General features: G+C 38.2%; 1 pseudogene; it reads left to right on the top strand.

Annotated features, from left to right (window-relative positions):
- The window catches only part of LOC113896330, a 188,659-nt pseudogene that overhangs the window by 94,394 nt on the left and 79,198 nt on the right, over nucleotides 1-15,067 (top strand).

Here is a 15,067-nt window from a genome sequence, read left to right as displayed (position 1 = left end):
AGTGAAGTAAGATGAAGATTTAAACCATTGATATAGGAATGAGAAGATACAAAGAATCCAGATTGAATTCCAAGTCTGGTTTGCAAAATTATTTGGAGTATGTTCTTATCTAGCAACATTGAGATTAGAAGTGAGAAGGCTTAAGAGAAAATACAGGAAGTTCAGCATAGCATTTATTGAGCTCAAAGTCACTGTGGAACTCCTCAGTAGAGATAACAGATAAGCATGAGGATATGTGGAAATGGAACTCAACAAAAAGGACACTTGTAAGTGGACTCACTGAATTTGGTCTTTCACAGATGATAGTAGGCTATACTTTGGAAATAAAAATGAGAGGCACTGTATACAAGTCAAGAGCTAGAAAAGATTTCCACATGCCTCTATGGCTGTGGGTAAAGAAGTCTGAATGATAATAAATGGAGAGAACAATGTGAAGTAAATTAATCAAAGAAATATTTTATTATTTGTTCATGTTTGTGACGGAGAAGGCAATGGCACCCCACTCCAGTACTCTCGCCTGGAAAATCCCATGGATGGAGGAGCCTGGTAGGCTGCAGTCCATGGGGTCGCACAGAGTCGGACACGACTGAGCAACTTCACTTTCACTTTTCACTTTCATGCACTGGAGAAGGAAATGGCAACCCACTCCAGTGTTCTTGCCTGGAGAATCCCAGGGATGGGGGGGCCTGGTGGGCTGCCGTCTATGGGGTCGCACCGAGTCGGACACGACTGATGCGACTTAGCAGCAGCAGCATGTTTGTGAACTTTATTTTCTCAGCCAGACTATAAGCCAGTAACAATGTTTTCTTTTCTTTTTTTTTTCTATGTTTTCATTATATGATATATTGCTCTAACTGGTGTACATGTTCAATAAATATTTGATGAATAAATGAATGAAATAATGAAACTTCAAGATTAGGGACTAACTATGTTAAGGGAAATGTTGCATTTGAAAAAAAGACTGCTTTTTCTTAGTGGCTTTGTCTGTGTATATCCATTTTAATGGATGACAAAGTTGATAAGAGGCACTGAACTCATAATACTGCTTATGGTGGTAGAAAGGCGGAGTCCATAATTCTTGAGCAAAAGCTCTGTGTAATCAGACAGCAGATTACCTAATAGTGATGTTTGCTTTTTTATAGCTCAACACTTTGAACTATTCAAATACGTTTAACATTTGAAATTTATACAGGGAAAATGACGATGTCATTCCAAGCCTAAAACTCTCTAACCTTTACCCCATTGAATGAAAGATTTGTTCTTTTAAATTTGCTGAAGAACACAATTATATTGAATACATGAGTTTTATGATGCTTCATTTCAGCATGCCATATTTTTAATCCTGATCATTAGGATATATGTCTCTGACAAGACAATTATTAACACCTACTGAAATGCAGGGTGATTGCCCAGAAAATTAGTAAAGGTAACATGTTTAGGCTTTACCTGACAGACTACTTAGTTCATGGAATAAAAGATTCAAGATTGTAAAATACCTCAAAACTATCTACAGGTTTAATAAGATCACATTTAAAATCTTAGCAAGGCTCTTTGTGGAAACTAACATGAAATTTCTAAAATTTAGATGGAAATACCAAGAGCTAAGGCTAAAAAAGGTATTTACTTATGATTTATTTGCTTTTATTAAAATACAGTTGACATATATCAGTTTTATGTGTACCTTATAGTGATTTGATATTTGCATACATCATGAAGTGAGGATTACCACGATAAGTCTAGTAACAACCTGTCCCCAAACAAAGTTATTACAATGCTATGGCCATATTCCTTAAGCTGTTTATTATAGCCCTATGCCTTACTATCTTTATTTATTGTATGTATTATGTCTGGAGGTTTGTGCCGCTTAAATCCCCTCTACCTACTGAACCCATTCCTTTCTGGCACCATCCATCCACAATTTGTTCTCTGTATCTGTGAGTCTCTTTCTGTTTTGTTTTTTTAGATTTCACATGTGATATCATACAATATTTGCCTTTCTCTGTCTGACTTATTTCACTTAGCATAATAACCACTAGGCCCATCCATGTTGTCACAAAAGGCAAAATTTCATTAGATTGTTTTTTTGATGCTGAATTGTGTGAGTTGTTTGTATAAATATTAACTCCTTATGACATATATCATCTGGAAACATCTTCTCCCATTTAGCAAGCTAAGCAAAGACATTCTTGAAGGAGAACAAAATTGAAGATGTATGCTACTGAATAGCTAGTCCTAAAATAGAGCCACATTATTTTTAAATTTTTTGGTATTTCTGTAAGGATGGTCAGACTGACGAATGAAACAGAATAGATTCTGGTGACTAACATATTTATATACATTCAATTTATGATAAAGTTGGCATTGCAGAGAAATGAAGCAAGTAATTTTTTTAAACAAAAACCTTGGTCAAGTGGATATTTTAAATAGAAAAATTACTTTACCCATTCCTTATACTACATAAATATGTCAATTGCTGGGGGATTATATATCTAAATAAGAAAGATAAAACTATAATGCATCTAGAAAATCACACATACAAATAACTTCTTGATTTTTAAATAACTAAAATGTTCTTAAATAGGTCACACAAAGCACAAAACACACAATAATGACTGATAAGCTGAACTACATTAAAATTAGGGAAACCTGCTCATCAAAAAGCTACCCTTAAGAAAGAAAAGTCAAGCAGCATGATGGGAGAAAATACCTGCAAAACATAAAACCCACAGTAAACTTTTATCCAACTATATAAAGATTCCTACAGCTAATATGAAAAAAAGATGGACAAGCCAACAGAAGAATAGGAAAATATGTGAACAGACACTTTACAAAAGAACATGATCAAATGAAAGAGTACTCAACCAAGTTGTTAGGAATTATAATTAAAATCTGAATGAAATACTCCTTTACATCTATCATAATGGCTAAAATTTTTAAATATTGAAGAATACTAGTAAACACATCAAGCAACTGAATCTTTCCTACACTGCTGCTGGAAACATAAACTAATATGATTAACTATCAATTCTGTTTTACAGAATTTAAAGTTGAACACATAACATAATTCATAGTCCAACAATTTGATTATTAGGTAAATATCCAAAAGAAACAGGTACACGTGTGGTGAAAAGAAAAATACCAGAATATACAACACAGCATTATTCCTACTGGAATGAATAAACTGTTCTATATTCATAAAAGAGAATATGATTCACTGATGGAAATGCATAGACTACTGCCACTTGGAGCAATCTGTTTAAAATACATGCATATAAATAAAAGAAGGATGATAATATATATATCGTATGACTTTATTGGTATAAAGTTTAGAACTAATCTTTGGTATCAGATGTCAAAACACAGGAATGAACCTGAGAAATGGAGCAGGGCTATTAGTGACTAGGAAGAGACGTGAGGGTTGTGGAATATAGATAATTCTCTGTTTCGAAATTTAGTTTGTAAATGCATGGATGTGTTCCATTTTTCATAATTCTGGTAACTCAAACTTACTGAGGTTTGAGGAGATTGATTGAATGTTCACGAAGCAATGGGGCCAGCACAAACTATTATTGGTTATTTTGCCTTCTACGTCACAAAACTTTTCGTGTACTCAATGGGCAATGGAGGGCCCCCTAAAAATGATTATATTAAAAAGGAACACATTTACTATTTATAAGTAAAATAAGCATACTACATTGGAGAAGGAAATGGCAACCCACTCCAGTATTCTTTCCTGGAGATTCCAGAGACAGAGGAGCCTGGTGGGCTGCCGTCTATGGGGTCTCCAAGAGTCGGACACGACTGAAGTGACTTAGCAGCAGCAGCAATGAGCACACTACATAACCATGTACATTTCATGCTTAGTGCAATTGAGGATGATTTGTTTCCATTATAACCATCATAAATTTTATATATTTGAAATGTTAAAGACTAAGATAAATTAATTTCAGAAAGATTTCCTAAGGTTCAGTGCAGTCACTGAGGCTTGTCCAACTCTTTGATACCCCATGGACTGCAGGATGCCAGGCTTCTCTGTCCATCACCAACCCCTGGAGCTTACTCAATCTCAAGTCCATAGAGTCGGTAATGCCATCCAACCATCTCACCCTCTGTCATTCCCTTTTCCTGTCTTCAATCTTTCCCAGCATCAGGGTCTTTTCCAATGAGTCAGTTCTTCGCATCAGGTGGCCAAAGTATTGGGAGTTTTGCCTTCAGCATCGGTCTGTCCAATGAAAATTCAGTACTGACCTCCTTTAGGATGGACTGCTTGGATCTCCTTGCAGTCCAAGGGACTCTCAAGAGTCTTCTCCAACACCACAGTTCAAAAGCGTCAATTCTTCGGCACTCAGCTTCCTTTATAGTCCAACTCTCACATCCATACATGGCTACTGGAAACACCTTAGCTTTGACTAGATGGACCTTTGTTGGCAAAGTAATGTCTCTGCTTTTTAATATGCTATCTAGGTTGGTCATAGCTTTTCTTCCAAGGAGCAAGAGTCTTTTAATTTCAAGGCTGCAGTCACCATCTGCAGTGATTTGAAGCCCCCCAAAATAAAGTCTCTCACTATTTTCATTGTTTACCCATCTATTTGTTATGAAGTGATGGGACGGGATGCCATGACCTTAGTTTTCTGAATGTTGAGTTTTAAGTCAACTTTTTCACTCTCCTCTTTCTCTTTCATCAAGATGCTTTTTAGTTCCTCTTCACTTTCTGCCATAAGGGTGGTGTCATCTGCATATCTGAGGTTACTGATATTTCTCCCAGCAATCTTGATTGCAATTTATGCTTCATCCAGCCCAGCATTTTGCATGATGTACTCTGCATATAAGTTAAATAAGCAGGGTGTCAATATGCAGCCTTGACATACTCCTTTTCCTATTTGGAACCAGTCTGCTGTTCCATGTCCAGTTCTAACTGTTGCTTCTTGACTTGCATACACATTTCTCAGAAGGCAGGTCAGGTGGTCTGGTATTCCCGTCTCTTTCAGAATTTTCTACAGTTTGTTGTGATCCACACAGTCAAAGGCTTTGGCATAGTCAATAAAGCAGAAGTAGATTTTTTTTATTTAATTTTCCTGCTTTTTCGATGATCCAACGGATGTTGGCCATTTGATCTCTGGTTCCTCTGCCTTTTCTAAATCCAGTTTGAACATCTGGAAGTTCACGGTTCACATACTGTTGGAAGCCTGGCTTGGAGGATTTTGAGCATTACTTTGCTAGCATGTGAGATGAGTGCAATTGTGTGGTAGTTTGAACATTCTTTGGCATTGCCTATCTTTGGGATTGGAATGAACACTGACCTTTTCCAGTCCTGTGGCCTCTGCTGAGTTTTCCAAATTTGCTGCCATATTGAGTGCAGCACTTTCACAGCATCATCTTTCAGGATTTGGAATAGCTCAACTGGAATTCCATCACCTCCACTAGCTTTTCTTGTAGTGATGCTTCCTAAGGCCCACTTGACTTCGCATTCCAGGATGTCTGGCTCTAGGTGAGTGATCACACCATCATGGTTATCTGGGTCATGAAGAACATTTTTATATAGTTTTTTGTGTATTCTTGCCAACTCTTTTTAATATCCAAGTTTCTATTGGGTCCATATCATTTCTGTCCTTTATTATGCCCATCTTTGCATGAAATGTTCCCTTTATATCTCTACTTTTCTTGAAGAAATCTCTAGTCTTTCCCATTCTATTGCTTTCCTCTATTTCTTTGCATTGATCACTAAGGAAGGCTTTCTTATCTCTCCTTGCTATTCTTTGGAACTCTGCATTCAGATGGGTATATCTTTCCTTTTCTCCTGTGCCTTTAGGTTCTCTTCTTTTCTCAGCTATTTGTAAGGCCTCCACAGACAACCATTTTGCCTTTTTGCATTTCTTTTTCTTGGGGATGGTCTCGTGCCCTGTCTCCTGTACAATGTCATTAACCTCTGTCCATAGTTCTTCAGGCACTCTATCTAACAGATCTAATCCCTTGAATCTATATGTCACTTCCACTGTTTAATTGTAATGGATTTGTTTAGGTCATACCTCAATGGTGTAGTGGTTTTCCCTAATTTGATTTAAGTCTGAATTTGGCAATAAAGAGTTCATGATCTGAGCCACAATCAGCTCCTGGTCTTGTTTTTGCTGACTGTATAGAGCTTCTCCATCTTTGGCTGCAAAGAATATAATCAATCTGATTTTGGTTTGACCATCTGGTGATGTCCATGTGTAGAGTCTTCTCTTGTGTTGTTGGAATAGTGTGTTTGCAATGAACAGTATGTTCTCTTGGCAAAACTCTATTAGCCTTTGCCCTGCTTTTTTGTTCAGTTCAGTTCAGTCACTCAGTCGTGTCCAGCTCTTTGCGACCCCATGATTCGCAGCATGCCAGGCCTCCCTGTCCATCACCAACTCCCGGAGTTCACTCAGACTCACATCCATCGAGTCAGTAATGCCATCCAACCATCTCATCTTCTGTTGTCCCCTTCTCCTCCTGCCCCCAACCCCTCCCAGCATCAGAGTCTTTTCCAATGAGTCAACTTTTCGCATGAGGTGGCCAAAGTACTGGAGTTTCAGCTTTAGCATCATTCCTTCCAAAGAACACCCAGGACTGATCTTATTTAGAATGGACTGGTTGGATCTCCTTGCAGTCCAAGGGACTCTCAAGAGTCTTCTCCAACACCACAGTTCAAAAGCATCAATTCTTTGGCGCTCAGACTCCTTCACAGTCCAACTCTCACATCCATACATGACCACAGGAAAAACCATAGCCTTGACTAGACGAACCTTTGTTGGCAAAGTAATGTCTCTGCTTTTGAATATGCTATCTAGGTTGGTCATAATGTTCCTTCCAAGGAGTAAGTGTCTTTTAATTTCATGGCTGCAGTCACCATCTGCAGTGATTTTTTGTACTCCAATCCAAATTTGCCTGTTACTCCAGGTGTTTCTTGACTTCCTACTTTTGCATTCATGTCCCCTGTAATGAAAAGGACATCTTTTGGGGGTGTTAGTTCTAGAAGTTCTTGTAATTCTTCATAGAACCATTCAACTTCAGCTTCTTCAGCATTACTGGTTGGGGCATACACTTGGATTACTGTGATATTGAATGGTTTGCCTGAGAAACGAACAGAGATCATTCTGCCATTTTTGAGATTGCATCCAAGTGCTGCATTTTGGACTTTTTATTGACTATAATGGCTACTCCATTTCTTCTAAGGGATTCTTGCCCACAGTTGTAGATGTAACGGTCATTTGACTTAATTTCACCCATTCCAGTCCATTTTAGTTTGCTGATTCCTAAAATTTTGATGTTCACTCTTGCCATCTCCTGTTTGACCACTTCCAATTTGCCTTGATTCATGGACCTAACATTCCAGGTTCCTATGCAAAATTGTGCTTTACACCATTGGACTTTACTGCCATCACCAGTCACATTCACAACTGGGTGTTGTTTTTGTTTTGGCTCCATCTCTTTATTCTTTCTGGAGTTATTTCTCCACTGATCTCCAATAGTATATTGGGTACCTACTGACTTGGGGAGTTCATCTTTCAGTGTCCTATCTTTTTGCCTTTTCATACTGTTGATGGCGTTCTCAAGGCAAGAATACTGAAGTGGTTTTCCATTCCCTTCTGCAGTGGACCACATTTTGTCAGAACTCTCCACCATGACCCGTCTTGGGTGGCCCTACACAGCATGGCTCATAGTCTCATTAGTTAGACAAGGCTGTGGTCCATGTGATCAGTTTGGTCAGTTTTCTGTGACTACGGTTTTCATTCTGTCTGCCTTCTGATGGATAAGAATAAAAGGCTTATGGAAGCTTCCTGATGGGAGAGACTCACTGAGGGGGAAACTGGGTCTTGTTCTGATGGGCAGGGCCATGCTCAGTAAATCTTTAATCCAATTTTCTGTTGATGGGCGGGGCTGTGATAGGCCAACCTATGGTAGAAGTAATGAAGATAATGGCAACCTCCTTGAAAAGGTCCCATGCACGCGCTGCCACACTCAGTCCCCTGACCCTGAAGCAGGCCACCACTGACCCACGCCTCCACTAGAGACTCCGGCACTCCCAGGCCAGTCTGGGTCAGTCTTTTGTGGGGTCACTGCTCCTTTCTCCTGGGTCCTGATGTGCACAAGGTTCTGTTTGTGCCCTCCAAGAGTCTGTTTCCCCAGTCCTGTGTAAGCTCTGGTGGCTCTATGGTGGGGTTAATGGTGACCTTCTCCAAGAGGGCTTATGCCATTCCCACCTCTGTTGCACCCAGAGCCCCTGCTCCTGTGGCAGGCCACTGCTGATATGTACCTCCACAGGAGACACTCAAATACAGTTCTGGCTCAGGCTCTGTGGGGTCTCTGGGTCCTGGTGCACACGTTTGTTTGAGCCCTCCAAGCGTCTCTGGCGGGTATGGGATTTGATTCTAAACATGATTTTGCCATTCCTACAGTCTTGCCGGGGCTTCTCCTTTGCCCTTGGACGTCGGGTATCTCTTTTTGGTGGGATCCAGCATTCTTCTGGGTCGGGAAGATCCTCTGGAAAAGGAAATGGCAACCCACTCCAGTATTCTTGCCTGGAGAATCCCATGGACAGAGGAGCCTGGCAGGCTGCAGTCCATGGTGTCATAAGAGTTGGACATGACTTAGCATCTAAACCAACATCAAACAGTCTCCTGTCGACAGCTGTTCAGCAGCAAGTTGTAATTTTGGAATTCTCGCAAGAGAAGATGAACACAGGTCCTTCTACTCTGCCATCTTGTATATACAGTCATCTCCACCATCTTTTGTGTTCCTAAGGTTACTTAATCAAATATGAGGAATAAGTACAAGGCCTTTTGCTTGGCGCCTATTTCTAGGAAGTTTCCAAAAAGCAATGCTTAAATATATTTTCAGTAAATGTTGTCACCATTATGTAGTTTCAAAAAATATTTTAAGTTCTATCATTGACCATTAAACATCATTTTCTTACCAGCATTCAGGTATTTTAAAATCTTTGTACATGGAAGAGATGGTGATAGAGAAAAAGAGGAGCAGTACTGAAATAAAGGGAAAAAGTACTCTAAGATAAAAATTCTAAATTACTTTAAATATATTTAAAAAATAAAATGTCTATGACCAGCCCTGTAAAGGAATAAAGACAAAAATAAACAAATGGGACATAATTAAACTTAAAAACTTGTGCACAGCAAAGGAAACCATAAACAAGATGAAAAGACAACCCTCAGAAAGGGAGAAAATAACCGCAAATTAAGCAGCTCACAAAGGATCAATCTCCAAAAATGCAAGCAGCTGATGCAGCTCCACATCAGAAAAACAAACAATCCAATAAAAAAATGGGTAGATGACCTAAACAGACATTTCTCCAAAGAAGGTATACGTATGGCTAATAAACACAAGAAAAAAAAATGCTCAACATCACTTATTATTAGAGGAAAGACATCACAACTACAGTGAAGTATCACTGTGGTGATACCTCACGTCAGTCAGAATGGCCATCATCAAAAAACCTACAAACAATAAATGCTGGAGAGGGTGTAGAGGGAAGGGAGCTCTCTTGCACTGCTGGTGGAAATGTAAATTGATACAGCCACTATGGAGAAGAGTATGCAGATTTCCTTAAAAACCAGGAATAAAACTATCATTTTTATAGTTCTTAGCAATCCCACTGCTAAGTCGCTTCAGTAGTGTCCGACTCTGTGCGACCCCATCCCACCAGGCTCCCCCGTCCCTGGGATTCTCCAGGCAAGAACACTGAAGTGGGTTGCCATTTCTTTCTCCAATGCATGAAAGTGAAAAGTGAAAGTGAAGTCACACAGTCATGTCCGACTCCCCACGACCCCATGGACTGCAGCCTACCAGGCTCCTCTGTCCATGGGATTTTCCAGGCAAGAGTACTGGAGTGGGGTGCCATCGCCTTCTCCAGCCAGGCAACTTCAAAAGAACCACTGAGGGGGGCAATCCCACTACTGGGCATATACTCTGAGAAAACCATAATTTAAAAAAGACACATGTACCCCCATGTTCAGTGCAGCACTATTTACAATAGCCATGACATGGAAGCAACCTATATGTCAATCAACAGATGAATGGATAAAGAAGTGGAGGTACACATATACAATGAAATATTACTCTGTCATCAAAAAGGGATGGATTTGAATCAGTTCCAGTGAGGTGGATGAACCTAGAACCTGTTATACAGAGTGAAATAAGTCAGAAAGAGAAAAACAAGTATCATATATTAACGCATACATATGGAATCTAGAAAAATAGTACTGATGAACCTATTTGCAGGGAAGGAATAGAGACGCAGACATACACAACAGGCTTGTGGACATAGCAGGGGCAGGAGAGGTGGGATGAACTGAGAGAGTAGCAGTGAACTGTATATATTACCGTTTGTAAAACAGACAGCTAATGGGAAGTTGCTGATTAATACAGGGAGCTCAACCTGGTGCTCTGTGACAACCGAGAGGGGTAGGATGGGCTGGGAGGGGGCTTCAGTAGGGAAGGAACGTATGCATACCTAGGACTGAGTCATGTTGATGTATGGCAGAAACCAACACAACATTGTAAAGCAATTATCCTCCAATTAAAAATACATAAGTTAAAAAAATAGAATGATGAAAATGCATATACACCAAAATGGTATATTTCATGGGTAAAACAATAATCCTTTTAATTTTTTTCATTTTGTTTATAGAATATTTTCTAATTTCCTTAATGGACATGAATCATTCATTATGTAATAATAAAACATTCTAAAGATTATGGAGCTTAATACATACAAGTGGTTTCTTACTGACACTTGATTCAGTATTGAGAAAACTGTCAGTACACAGAAAGAAACCTTATAGTTCAGTATATCAACTGGCCCAGTGATTCCAACACATTTGTGCTTTTTGACTGACAGTAGGACTTATTCGAATAAAAGCAGAGCAAGGAAAGTAAGTTAGAGTTCACACAAGGTGCCCTTACATACTTGCAAACAGCATGCTATAGAAAGATTGCCTGCATATTGTTTCACAAAATGACAGAAGAGTTTTCAGTTACCTTCTTTTCTAGTGAACAATCTGACATGCACTTAGTTTGAACACTAGTTATACTGATGTGCTGTTTTATTTTTCTAAAATGGGGAGATATAAAAAAATAATGGCATATAAAACAAATATTAATAATAAATCAAATTTTCTTCAGGCATACATCTGCCTGTAATAATGCCCAATTTTCTTAAAAGGTGGGAAACCTCTAGGCAAAAGTAATAAATCATTAAAATAAAAAATACAATTTTAATGGGATAATTAACTTTTTTCTTCATGGTGGGAAACATTAAATTTTCTAACTTTCTATTACTAATATATCAATAATAACCTATTTTATTACTGCACTTACAAGTTGTATTTATGATTAAAATTCCCTACAAGTAATCTAGAAACATAACCTGAGAAAATAATATACATCGTAGAAAAACATACCACAGCCATTAAACTTTTATGTCAGATCTCCAAAGCCATAAAAGGATAAATCTATCTAGTGTTTATTACAGGGGACAAATGATTGTCTCAGGATCTACAGAATTCCATATTTCTACTACTAAAAGCAGAGACATTGTCAACAAAGGTCCGTCTAGTCAAGGCTATGGTTTTCCCAGTGGTCATGTATGGATGTGAGAGTTGGACTATAAAGAAAGCTGAGTGCCAAAGAATTGATGCTTTTGAACTGTGGTGTTGGAGAAGACTCTTGAGAGTCCCTTGGACTGCAAGGAGTTCCAACCAGTCCATCCTAAAGGAGATCAGTCCTTGATGTTCATTGGAAGGACTGATGTTGAAGTTGAAACTCCAAAACTTTGGCCACCTGATGCGAAGAGCTGACTCATTTGAAAAGACCCTGATTATGGGAAAGATGGAGGGCGGGAGAAGACAGGGACGACAGAGGATGAGATGGTTGGATGGCATCACCAACTCAATGGATGTGGGTTTGGGTGGACTCCAGGATCTGGTGATGGACAGGGAGGCCTGGCGTGCTGTGGTTCATGGGGTCGCAAAGAGTTGGACACGACTTAGCAACTGAACTGAACTGACTACTAAAATATCCTGAGTTCAATTTTTAGAGTTCTTTATAATATTAATAAACTGAAAAATCACCATGGCTTTGATATGCATAGGTCCACATGACATATTGACCTCCAGCAATATTTAACAAATACATGGTAAGAAAGAATAAATAAAAGAGTTGACATCTTAAGAAAATAAGGCTTTTAACTTATAATTAACTGCTTGACATCATAATTTGTTGAACCATAATTTCAGAACTTTAATCAGATGCCCAAGTTTATTCATTTAATCATTACATGTTGTGTCCTTTTTTGCCATGAACTTCTTCCATGTTGCAAAAAATTTATAAAGTTTGGAAATCACCCACTGTACTTTATCCATCTGTTTACAACCTAATGAAGAAGAACCCAACGTGAACTGAGGAGATCTTAACCATCCAGTTTCATTACACAGTCTGCTAAACTGGAAACTTACCAAATCTCCACTTCACACTGTGTTGTGTGTGGGAAAGAACATGCAACTTTGAACTCAAAGACCCATATTAGCCCTGATTCCTTTACCCGACTGGCTGTTTTCCAGAGGGTAGGAATGCACAGAAGCAGAGGTACAGATTCTATGTGAGCCTCCCATATTAGATTGAGATGAGACTCACTATCTGTGCATATAATTAGTGATCTTGAGGTACACATATTTATCCTTCACTCTTTAATAAAGATGAAGAATTTTATTAGACAAAGGGGAAGAGATTTTACAAAAAAGAAAAAGAATCTAAAGGTACAAAAGAAAGCCAAAGCCAGGATCAAGATACTGATGAAGGAAATAATAACATAGAACAAAAGAGGAGGAAAGTAACACTATTTGAACTTTATATTTTCCCACTGAGTAGAGCAATAAGTAGGAATGTTTTGAGGAAATAACAGCATCAAGCATCCAATATAACCTTAAAATGAACAAGAAGCAAATGGTTAGATCCTTTTAACAACCCCACGGAGAAAAGATGGGTTTTCATTGCCTATGAGTCTCTAACATGGATCTGGAAGTAGATGTAGATACAATAATGATGGTTGCTGTCTTTATTATTAATATATTCAAGAACCCTGTCTGAAATTTTGAAACTCACTGACTTTAGCTGACTTACATGGTAGCAAATGTATCCCTAGTCTCTTTAATATCCCTGGAAGGAAATAAGAGTCGAATAAGAACGCTAATTTTCTCCTCCTTTTTTTCTACTTGAGACCTATTCTGGCAGTCCCAACCTTATCTAATGTAATTCGCCCTTTTTCAGTTTCTTCCATTCACATCACCTTGCATATGTCCTTTATGGTCTGATCAAATCCAATAACTGCTTTATATGTATAGTGATTTGCTACATGTCTCCCTCACAGGTGCATGAGTTCCATGAGGGTAGGAACCCTGTTAATCTTGACACCATTGCATCGCCAGAAACTACTCCATCGTTTGTTGAATTAGTAGTGTTTAAAATATATATTTGATATTGTAGACAAGGTTATTTCATAGATGAATATTAAATGGTGGCCTATAGCCAAGCAGAAAGTACTCCTCTGAAAATTAGCATCAGTATTCTTGGTGGGCAATAGAGTGAACTTTTTTTTTAAACCATCAAAGTGAAATTTAAAACCAAGAGCACACAATCCTAAATTACACTGAGCAACTATATACTATGTAGGACGAAGTTGTATGATAAAAAGGGAAAAAAATCTATGGAAAAGATTTCAGTAATTATCAGGAGCAAACTAAAGATGATGGTCAGGAACAATGCTCATGTATGTTCATGTTAGACGAGTGCCACAGATATGCATACACACAATACTTATGTCATACATACATATCTGTGTCTCACTGCAAAGAATGTAGAAGGTGAAATACACTTGTTTCTAAAACAACAAAAATGTATATGTTCTCATGAGTGTACCTGAGACTTCTGCAACACTATTTATGGCTTGAATATAAGAACCAAAAATACACAGGCAGTGGAGGTTAAAAACAATCACACTGTCAGGTAAAATAAGTATTTCTATAGAAATTTATATTAAACGTTCATTCTTCTTTTTAATAAAGTCACTTAGAAAAGGAAAAATACTGCATTTACCTGTGCAAAAATTCAAGACTTGTAGGGTTTAGTATGAATGGGGCTCATAAGCTATATTCAAGTTAATTCTGTGGAAAGGATAGTGCTTTGGAGGAAATTAATAGATTACAGATATTCTAGACATATAGAGAATAAGAAGAGCAGCAAAACAAATCTGTGATTTTAAAAATATCAACTGTCTGGACACAGTAATATTCTGCCAAAAGTGATCTCATAAGTTAGGGGGATCAAGGGTTTTTATTAATCTGGACTTGTTTCTGGAGTTAAAGAAGAAATAGCTTATAATAAAGTATAGAAAGCTGGAAGAAAATTAAGATATAATTTTAATGTTTTTAATAATAAAGGAATTGAGTTGATTACATTCAGATAGGTACACAGATGCCAGGCCTTAGGAAATCAGATGAATGTTTAATATGAGAAAAGAAATTCTATAGTTTGACTGAATGTGGGAAAGTCTTCAAATAAAATTTTATAAAATATAGAGGATAAAAAGTAGCCAATTAATTAAAAATTACCCAAATAAGAAAACTACTAATAAACTAAGATTTGAAGAATTAGAAAACTGATGTTGTTGTTCAGTCGCTAAGTCATGTCTGACTCTTTGCGACCCCATGGATTGCAGCATGCCAGGCTTCCCTGTCTTTCACTATCTCTCAGAGTTGGCTCAGACTCATGTCCATTGAGTCAGTGATGCCATCAAACCAACTCATCCTCTGTCACCCCCTTCTCCTCCTGCCCTCAATCTTTCCCAGCAGCAGGGTCTTTCCCAGTGAGTTGGCTCTTCACATCAGGTGGCCTAAGTACTGGAGCTTCAGCATCAGTCCTTCCAATGAATATTCAGAGCTAATTTCCTTTAGGATTGAGTGGTTTGATCTCCTTGCTGTCCAAGGGACTCTCAAGAGTCTTCTCCACCATCACAATTCAAAAGCATCAATTCTTC

This window comes from Bos indicus x Bos taurus, chromosome 7 (assembly GCF_003369695.1).
Source record: "Bos indicus x Bos taurus breed Angus x Brahman F1 hybrid chromosome 7, Bos_hybrid_MaternalHap_v2.0, whole genome shotgun sequence".
In the NCBI taxonomy this organism is placed as follows: Eukaryota; Metazoa; Chordata; class Mammalia; order Artiodactyla; family Bovidae; genus Bos; species Bos indicus x Bos taurus.
Note: the sequence above shows the minus strand (reverse complement) of the source record. Positions and strands in the feature narration are given on the sequence as shown.